This window comes from Scleropages formosus, chromosome 12 (genome assembly GCF_900964775.1).
Source record: "Scleropages formosus chromosome 12, fSclFor1.1, whole genome shotgun sequence".
In the NCBI taxonomy this organism is placed as follows: domain Eukaryota; kingdom Metazoa; phylum Chordata; class Actinopteri; order Osteoglossiformes; family Osteoglossidae; genus Scleropages; species Scleropages formosus.
This window is the reverse complement of record NC_041817.1, coordinates 13794363-13805808: the sequence shown is the minus strand read 5'-3', so window position 1 is coordinate 13805808 and position 11446 is coordinate 13794363.

Genomic DNA, 11446 nt, shown 5'->3' with positions numbered 1-11446 from the left:
CACATGGAGCAACTCTGGAGGGGGGAAGGGACCCAGGACACTCCCAGGACACTCCCAGGACTTAAACCCTAGACCCACCACACAGGAGGCACCAGCCAAACCCACTGCACCACCAGAATGTTGCCCCTGCCCCCCATCTGCCTAACTGAAAAGTGAATAAAATCATACTGTGTAAAATAAAAAACATTTCCTTCCCTTGCTAAATGTAACTTTCATGATTCTAAATAAAATGTGTTTATGAACTTACTGTAATGCACTATATATATTGACAATGAAAGACCTACATTTGTTTTTACAAAAATAGTGTGTCCAGTGAAAGATGGAAGTCTGAGGCTATAAACAAAACATGAATTCATTGTTAAAAGACTGATGAAAATTCGCTGTGATATTTGAATTCAAGATGGATTAATTTCCTTCAAAACACAGATTCTCCACTCTTCTGTGTAACATAAATGTTGTGTAAGAAGGAATTCTGTGGTGGCAGTTCTGAGAACTAATTAGTACTTCAGAGCTAATAGCTTACCATGGGAGAAATAATGACCATTCTTTACAATTTACAGAGCTCCAAAACACTTCCAATGTTAAAGGATTTTTTGGTACCAGGGTTATGATCAATAATCCATTCCTTGTGATTAGTCTTTGAAAAACAGTTTGAGTTAGTAAATGACAACTTACCAAATGCTAGTGATTTATAATTTCCTATGGCAAAAATAAACTATTCAGAAAGGCACTTATGTCAGCAGAAAAACTGCCTGAACTAGAAGAGACGAATGTAGTGATTATAAATCAGAGCCTAGGTTTTCCCAAAACACAGCGCATTAAAATATATCTTAAAGGCATTCAAGACACCAGCAGAAAGTTATGATGACTGCTGAGGGATGTTTTAAAAGCTGCAGCAGCAGTATTTTTAGTAACTCTCTTGTTGTGTTTTGGATTTTCTCTAAGGATCAAATGTTGAGCAAGGCCTAAACCATTTTTTGCGTACAGTAAACAATTAACTTGTAATTTCAACATTAAATTGCAAATGTAAAAAATTACAGTTAAAATGAACATCATACATATAAAAATAGACATGGAAACAAAAATATAAGCAAATGCAGGAAGGATATTGATATTATACCCTGATTAATACAGCTGGTAGACAGCATTAGTGCAGTAAGGCAAACTATAATACAAATGACAAGATAATGAGGATTATGTAATGTATTTGGTGACAGTGTCAGTATATTCTTTGTTATTTAAAATTAGTACTATCAAGGTAAATCAGTTATAATTTCAATCAGTTAAATTAAAATCTACACCCCATTATGTTTATGTTTGTTTTACAATCTGGTAAATGAATTTTTATATTTATTCAATATAGTCAACCATTTGTTGATATGACCAAAGTGTATAGAGTAATAGTTTCAGCTTTGCAGAGTGACGGCCATCAGATGCTGTTGTGCTTTGTCTGCATATTCTAGGTTTGGCTGCACACTTGGTAGGTCAGGAGGAATAAGACTGCTGTGCCACAGCTTTGGTGACCTGAGACCTTAATGGGCTTTTATTGCTCCGGTGATAATTTTCTCTACTGATTCGGAATTTAGAGGTATAGCTTAATTTCATTACCAAAGAAATCTGTTAACATTCTGTAGAATCCAGTGTGCCCTTGACATCACTGTCAGACCTGTGGTCCCTTTCAAGTTTGTTAGTTGTCCATTTTCATTTATAAATTTTTCAGTTTTCAGGCACTGTGTGATAAGTTTTGCTAAAATCACAGCAGATCTACTACTCAGCATGAGTTCTGGCAGTAAAAGCTAGCTCATGGCTCAACCAATATTGTTCCTCTGTTCCTACAGGCAGAAAACAGGCATCTTTATCCCCTTGAGAAATGTATGAATTTGTTAATTTAAAAACTGTAAATATTCACAAATATTGATACTGAAATGGGAACAGCAGAAAACAAAAAACGAAAATGGCATGGCCTTGGCCAAAAAATGTGTTTGGACTGTGACTTGAATAAGAAAAGTCCAGATTATTCACAAGCAAGGAAACACAGAAATTGAGACAATGGAGAACATGGTAAGCAGAAACACATGGTCTGTAATTATAATTTTGGAAACCAGGACATTTTCACATTGTTCAACAAAGTCTGGTTCTGGGAAATGGCAGTGCCCTCTACTGATCTATGGACCTGGTTACAGCTATACAAAACATACCTAATACTGTATTCTGTAGTCTTCCCATCACAGTGAAATAGCTTCGACTGTGAGAAAAACTGAGCAAAATGGAGAACGCATCAGCATAAACACATGAAACTAATTATGGGATGACAATAATTCGAGTCACTGTAATTTCCTGGACATAAAATAAAATTTTTAAAATGACTATTTCTTTATTTATTTTCAGTTACAGAAATGATTTGCTATTCTAATCAGCTGTTATGTTTCATTAACACCAACGATTATGTTGACCGAAAGATTCCAAATTAGCCCTTTTTCAGACTCACACACGCTGTCTGAAACCACTTGTCCTAAGCAGGGTTACAATGAGCTGGAGCCTCACCTGGCAACACAGGGTGCAGAGCTGGGGGTGGAGGGGACATACCCAGGACAGGACGCCAGTTTGTGGAAAGGCACCCCAAGCACAACTTGCACCCCAGGCCCACCAGAGAGTGGGACCCAGACCAGCCTAGCCCAGCCCACTGTGCCACCACATCCCCCTCCTTTTTCAGGCAGTGTTAACTTGATCATGACAACTGCTTTGTTAAGAAATTATTCCTTCTTTTCTCCTATGACTCAGCCTCTGGTGATAATCCCATAACAACCACTGTGTGTTCACATATCTGCACCTCACGAATGTCACATGCCTTTTATTTCCAAAAGATCACATTTACTTTCTGAAAGAAGTGCTGTAGTACTGTGTGGAGCAGGGCTGAACTGATCATAGGTCAGGGCAACCAAATACATTCAACGAAAGTGAATGAGATAAAAAAAAAAATGAAAGAGAGTGAAACAGAGGCACAGAAATAGAAATAGAGAATGCGTCAAAACACAAACAGACCCGGCAAAGGTTCAGTGAACACACTTCCCCACAGGAACAAGCTTGAAAAAGTGACACAAGGCAGCCAGTGAAACCATGGTGACCTGAAAGACCTGGAACAGTGTTTCACCCACTACTATCCTGCATCAAACATTACTACAGATCAAATTTATCCGTCACTGTTCTCTGCTGGCATTGGTGTGTGTGTGTGTGTGTGTGTGTGTGTGTGTGTGTGTGTGTGTGCATGTATGCATGTGTGTATAATATCTCCACTTCCCAGATTCTCTGAATAGTGAAGCTACTCAATTCCATTAGTATTCAGACACAGCACAAGAGAAATAGAAAAAGCTAACAGACAAATAAATAAATAAAAAAAATTGTGCATATATACATTTACTCATGTTGCTGATGCTTCTTTCCAAAGCAACTTACAATTATTTACACATGTTTACAGCTGGGTAACTTTACTGGAGCAATTTTAGGAAAAGTACCTTGCTCAAGGGTGCTACAGGTGGGGATCAAACTTGCAACCTTTGGACACAAAGGTAAAAGCTCTAACCTCTACATTACCAGTTGGTCATAATTAGGGCACAATTTTGTAAAGCACATGATCCATAAGGAAATTAAAATCAAGAAAGAAAATGAAAAAAAGAGAATGACGTGAAAAATTAAACAGGAAAAGGCTTCACGCCACAAATAGTTAAAAGTTAAATCTTCTACTTTTCATTAAATTTTGAATTAATTTAAATCTATTTACTTCTCATCTAGCTGTGTTATTTGCATTTTGCTACTTCAAAACATTTTGTTATGAGAAGTCCTCTGTTTAACACTTTTGCTGGTGATATAACTGCTCTTGATTACCCCACTTTACACAGCTTGAAAAAAGGAAAAAAAAATACACAAACCTGCAATACTCTTCTGGTATTAAAGCATGACAGCATTGCTGTGAATCAATGAGCTTCATTATTCACAATATTTATCAGTTTCTGGGGAGGTGTAATGCGCTGATTGCTGAACTTAATTGAAGAAAGCTGTATTGACCTTGTGCTGACAAATAATAGAAAGTCATTCAAAAAGCCAGTACTGACAAATGGTAACCCTATGTCTGATGTGTTCTGAAAACATACAAACATACACTAGATGGCTAAGTTGGAATTCATTTGATCAAACTGTTGAATGAGGTGCCTAACAGCTGGTCTCCTGGTTCATCCATAATTTAAATTTCCATGTTTAAACTGGTTTAACCTTCTATAGCTGAGCTGAATTTGTATACATTCCTGTTGCCCCATGGTTTTATTCAGAAAACCAGTTCTACCTGTGAAGCAGTACTCTAGATGTAATAAATCAGTAATCTGATCATAATCCATTGCTCATTTATAAAGCAAAATGTTATTCAGACAAGCTATTTTATTTTTATTTTTTGTTCTTGGACGTTATTTGTTGTCAAGCAATGTGAAACACACCTCTGGTAGTTCAGAGGAACTACAGAAGCATTTAATTATTTTATAATCTTGGACTTATCATCTTTAGCTGCTATGGTAACATTATTTTAATGATACACTGTGTGCTAGTTAACGTTCTCTTGCCTGAAAATGTCTTCTATTATTTGGTTAATATAGCACAGCTGGTTCAGCTGCTTAGAATACTTTATAACGCTAACATGTTTCTAATAAATGCATACTTCAGGGCTTTAAAAATGAATTATTCCACAAGATTTTCATTAAAGTATACTTGAATACTAAGAACGCTCTCAGCCACTGACCAGTGAATAAAATGAGCTGATGTGAAATGATTTAGGAAAAAAGAAATTTATTATTAAAATCGGCAATGTGTTCAAAGTGTAATAAGTGACGAATATGTTTCCTTGTAGCTGTTGCCAATATCAGGTTGAAGAGTCTGCTGGATCTGATTGATCGCTACATTTCAGCTAGACTGCTACACTCCTCCACATCTGGCTGCTTGGTGGACCCAGGAACAAGAGATGCAAAGTTAAAAGCTGAAAGCATTTTGGTTCTGGATCCATATTAGTGGAATGAATGCTGTATCTACCTGAAAACTACTGAATCCATCTTAACATTCAACAATGGTCTCAAAAACATCCTTTTTGGTACTACTTCTCTCCTGAACTCCTATCTACTCCATAAACTTGCACTGCACTATGTGTTTCAATAAAAACAAAAAATAGTTTTATTCTATCGATTTTATATGCAGCTACTCATGCAAGGCATGTAGAAAAACTGCCTTCACTTCCTTTGCAAGCTTATGCTTCATCAACTAACTTTTGAATGAAAAAGAAGGAAAAATAATGAATATTTATCTTTATTTATTTTGCAGATGCTTTTCAATGAACTCTATGTAGTGTTATCAGCCCACACACCTTATTCACCATATGAGTAAGGTCAACATATAACACCTCAACATAATGAAAATTATGTCAAAAATATCAAAAATTAATAAAATTTCAGTTGGTGTGAACAGCGATTCATTTAATTTAAAATAAGGTCAATTTACCCAAAATATGTTTAAAAAATATAGTAAAAAATACTGATCTAGGATTAAAGTGATAAAATTAATAATTAATTAGTGGGTAGGCTTAAAAGCGCAGTCTTTAATATAGTTAAAAATAAAAAAAATTAATTTGCATGATTCAAACATTTATTATTTAGCAAAACACAATTTGAACATGTATATTTTTAAATTATGAATCACATTGTAACATTTCCCATTTGGCTTAAGCATTTTCTACTTTTATTTTACCAATAACATTTGTTTTCTTGAAAAGCCCACTGTTGGCAAGAGTATGTGGTGCTGAATGTATTGTCTAATTAAAATGATAATTAAAGTGATTTTGTACCTGAACCACTGTGTACTTTCTGGAAACATTTCAATGGTGGACAATACAATCTTGTTTGCTAAGTCTTCTGCTTGTTATGATGCAAATTGTGTAGTCAGATTAATGACTGCAGTTCTACAGGGTGGAAAATCTGGGCAGCAGGATTAACTCTGGAAAGGGGCAACATTAATGAGCAAAAGGCCCCACACACAATTTATTTAGAGATATGTGTGGCTGTCATTCCGTGGAACAAAGGCTGCCACATCAATGTACAAATATTAAATTCGCAATGTAATGTCCTCGGTTATAATGACTGCAAGCTATGTTAGACATTATAGAAATACAGGAAGAACAATGTACATTAGTATAAAAATAATGTGAATAAATTTCCTAAAGCCAATGTAACGCATCTGCAAGAGTGCAAAGTAAACATACCTACAAAATGGTATTTACTCTCTTAAGCAACTCTGAAAAAGATATCAAGCTGTCATTATGATGGGGGGGAAGGTGTAGCATCAGCTTGGTGTTTCAATGGATATCACTGATGCCTCATAAATCCTTTTGAGTTTTGATGTGGTTACAAATCCAGCTCAGTCTGTGCAAAGTGTGCATGATCTCCAGATCCTCTAGTTTCCTCCTACAGTCCAAATACATGAATTTCAGGTGAACTCATGACTCTAGATCGCCCTTGGTCTGTGACTGTGAGTGTACTACAGTGCTGAACTGTATAGACAGGTGAATATTGTAGGACATTCAGGGTAGTGTATCTGAAACTGCAAGTCACCTTGAACAAATGTGTCTGGTAAATAAGATTTCATAATACTAGTATAGTCGTTGGGGCTGCTGGGTTAGAACTCCTTTCCTGCTGTATGTACTCTTGATCATGTAAACAAACATTAAAAACAAGCATAATTAAAGAATCGCCTAAGTTGTCTTTCCTTCCCCTTACTGAGAAAGCTAAGGGTTCAAACCATCCTGATACTTTGATAATCCTCTATAAAATTATGAAAAAAAAAACATTGCTAGACATCACCTGCTGCTGAGTCTGGCTAGCTTTGCCTCAGTTGATGGTGCTTGGATTCTTTTTTTCCACCTATGAGCTATCCAGCTAAACCAGTCAATTAATTCAGCTGGCGAGCTACTGTCAAAGGCAGCAGCCATTGTGCTAGCAGTAACCTTATTTGTATCGTACAACACTGATGATTAACCTAACAATGTCAAAAGTGAAGATGTAATTATACAATTAAATACATATTACTATTTATATTTTATACAGACAAATGGCTTTAAAATACTAAAATCCACTTACACTGAAGAAAAAAAAAAAAAAACACAGAAATTGCAACTAAAACAAGGTTTCCATGGAGTTCCTAGATTCGTAGAGACTACTGAATTACACACTGGTTTCCTGTATTTTCTGAACTCACTTGGTTTACAGGTAAGCAACAACATTTTAATGGACAAATAAAAGCTAACATTACACATGATTAATTAAAATATTATAACTAAACCATTTGTGTGACTTGTAGGACTTGGAGGTTCTCTCCACTACCCCATCCTTCAGTCCTTCAATCCTCACAGGGGACACAAAACCCATAGGCTTCTTTAAGTCCACCACCATCGCCTTGGTCTTTCCAGTTTTGATCTGGAGCTGGTTCAGTTTGCACCACTCAACCACGTCCTTTAACAGGTTCCTTAATTGTCCTCTTGTAACAATATGTTAGATAGAGTTAGCCTCTGTTGTAAACTACTAGTATTAATTCTTACTTAGCAGGTAGGTTGGTTCAAGGTGACTTATGGAAACTTACAGCATTAGATGGATGGAAGTACTGTCAAGTCAGGTTCAGCTCATTGTAAGAACTCACACAGTTTCCAAGGCAAGGGAGACAAAGAAGTGAGCTAGGGTTAAACCCAACACACTCAGGAACTATGAGGCATCAGCTTCACCCACATTTACTACACTAAACTTTCTATAATACCTTTGTACAGCTTTCAATTCCTAAATTCATCTCAGAACAGAAGTTTTCTAAAATTTATTTCAAGCCTCTTCTACAACAATTAGGTTCAGGGTAAAACGTCCGTTATGGATAAATATGTAAACAGAGGAATGGTTGGCTAGATGAATGAAAGGACAGACAAACAAAGCAAAAGAAAAAAGGTTAATTTTGAATTGTATTTCTCTGAAGTTTCAAACTGTGGAGCCTTTTAAGGGGTTATCAAATAAACATGCTTTTTGAACATAGTCATTCCTGGGAAAAGTCAACCAACCAACATCTGCAACTGCTTGTCCTGAGTGGAGTTGTGGCAAGCCAGAGCCTAACCCAGCAACACAGAGTGCAAGGTCAAAGGAGGAAGGGACACACACAGGACAGGACGCCAGTCTGCCAGAAGGCACCCCAAGCAGGGCTTAAACCCCCAGACCCACCACACAGCATGTATTGGCTAAACATAACATGCTACAGCACCTCCTGGGCAAAGCATTTAAAATAAAAAAAAAAGGAATGAAGGAAAGGGATACAGTTTTAACCTGGCTTGTGACATGGCTTTTTCGGAGGCTGTGAGGACAAACAACACTGTTTAACAGTTACTAAGTATAGTAACTCAACATGGAGTGATAATTGAAGCTTTGTCCAACTCAAAATACCAATGACAATTGGTTTTTAATGGTTTTAAGTGCTTTGCTTAACTTTACATATGTAGCAGTGCTAGGGATCTTTTTTTCATTCTATGTAATAACAGCTTTACCCTTTTAAAACATTTTGCGCAGAAAAATACAATATCTTTAAATTAATTTTGAATTGATTTCTCTTGTAATTATTTCCCTTTTCAAGCTCCATTTGACATTTTAGCCGTGCTTACTTGTCTTTATTGACGTGCAAGGCAATGACATTATGCTTCTTTTTTTGTCTGCTGCAGCTACATAAGGCAACCGATTATCCCTTTGGAACCACCCATACTCTGCATTTGGAACAGCTGCCACTTAGTATACACTTTTATCTTCCATGTGAAACAATGATAATGGAACAAACAACACTGTTGAAAAGGCTTAGATTTTTATTTCCAGTCTCCATCATTACCATTATGCTCTTTTCAAAATATTATGCATATTACCCATTTGGAAAAAGTGTTTTCAAAACATTGAAGAAGATGAGCAGCAAACAGGAGATAGAAGTTATGCTGTAAAAAGTTCCCTTTATTTCCTTGTCATGTAAAGGAAATGGACAGAAAGGCAGTTTCCCTATTATTCTGCATTTCCTCCGCCATTAGAAACCAAAGATGTTATTTTCGAGATGTTTTTCTCCAACTCCCGTGGAGCATATGCAGCTAGGTTTTCAATCCCAGCAATTATGCCTGCATATTTGATTTGATATTTCCCCGTTCTCATGGATTCTTGAAATATACCGCAAAACTAAAACTGCAATTGTTGCTTCTTATTTGCGTAACTGTACATGCACCATAATCATGTCTATTTGTAAATGTAGGAATACAGATGGGAGCAGCAATTCTTAACCTGGGTATTTCAAGCCCTTAACAATCTGTCAATAAACAGCGTCTTTTGGAAGAGAGACATCTTGTAAATGAACTGAATGAAGCTCTCAAACCTACAATGTTTGTAATTTCATGTGAGAATGAACACAATAAGTCAGGCAATTGTGAGTGAGGAGTGGCTTTGTTATCTTCTTGTTCACACATTACACCAGTCATTTTCTTCTCTATTCCTTTATTGCCTAAGGTCAAATACTTGACCAATGTTCACAAAGTGTTATTTCCACAGGATACCTTGCATGACAATTATGTGGAAATTTTTCCAGATCTTTCTCATTAGGTTTTTAGTAGCTGTGTGAGCCTTTGGGTATAACACTGATATCTGCGTGAATGAACAGGCTACTTTCCATTGCAGTGCATGAATTTATCTTAAACAAAACTGTTGAAAAACAGATTTATTTTGAAGTGATTGGTGTTACATAAACGGAGGCGCGGTGGCGCAGTGGCGCAGTGGGTTGGACCGGGTCCTGCTCTCCAGTGGGTCTGGGGTTTGAGTCCCGCTTGGGGTGCCTTGCGACGGACTGGCGTCCCGTCCTGGGTGTGTCCCCTCCTCCTCTGGCCTTACGCCCTATGTTGCCGGGTAGGCTCCGGTTCCCCGTGACCCTGTCTGGGGCGAGCGGTTCTGAAAGTGTGTGTGTGTGTGTGTGTGTGTGTGTGTGTGTGTGTGTGTGGTGTTACATATAATGAAAACAAAACTGGTCAAGACTCAGGTTATTGAAACTGTGGATAACTTGGTTTTACCTTCTTTCAGAAATTTTAACATTATTACATAAATCAAACATGATTTAGCCTACTGACATTTTACTTCACCTGAGTATCACCATGGAATTAATTACAAACAATAAAACTGTTTTAAATTATGGAGAATTTTGGGGTTAATTGATAAATGAGGGAGGCTTTCTCACTCTATCATCACCCTATCATCATGGAACCCTATCATTCAGAGTGACAAAATTAATTGATTTCTTCCAATGTCATTATATTTGGGGTAACATGATGAGCTGAGATTCTGATATTTTTTCTTGCCACTTTTGATGCATGTTCCTGTCTCAGATCTTCTGAAATACAATGGTGTGATGTATTCTGCCAGGTTATCTAGAGTTTTTTAACTGACATCAACAAAGTTCAATTTCATTGTGAGGGTCAAAGTATGTCATTTGGCTTTCACTGATGAGGCTGTCTTTCTGCACATTAAGTGCTGTATCATTTTCCTCTCTCCAGTTCCATGATATCTCTGAAGATTCTCAAAGATACACTCAGTGAGTGGATATTTGAGAATGGCAACTTTTCTATATATATTTATATATATTTATGTAGAAATATAATACAAATATATATTATATATAATATATAAATAATATATAAAATATATAAATATAATATATTTTGACATCATGTAATTACATACACTGTAATGACATCATGTCCAACTACATATATTATATATATATATATATATACACACACACACATACATACATATTGTTGGACATGATGTCAGAGATTTCTCATTGTAAATTTGAAAACTGTGAAATTTTGTCAGTCACCCTCTAGGAGGCAATACAATTCATTCAGAGTCAGAGCATATTTTCTCGCAACGCCGGCTGATGGGAGAGCCCCAAACTGAAGGGAGTCTCCCCGATCAGTCCCTTGTTGTTCTTTTTATTCATGCAATCGTTTACATATTCATTAATGGGAATTAACATGGTATTTTTCCAAGCTCAGGTCTGTTTTACACATGTGCTCTTTCACCTAGTTTCATGCCATGTCTTGTCTTCCTCTTCTCACATGTCACAACTTCAGCTTTGGAGTAGAAAATGAAATTTTGTGTTTTGATTTAAATTGAAAATATGTGTGTGTGTAGTTATAATTCAGCTTTTGTGCTTCTGCACTTATACCTTTCTTTCAGATATAGCTTTGACATTACTGTATCCTTCTATATTTGGCTATGGCCCAGTGTCACAGATGTGCAGATTCAATTTACTACACTGATGAGCCTCATTTTTGAAGAAAATGTCCAGATATTTTGATGTGGGTACGGCTGGA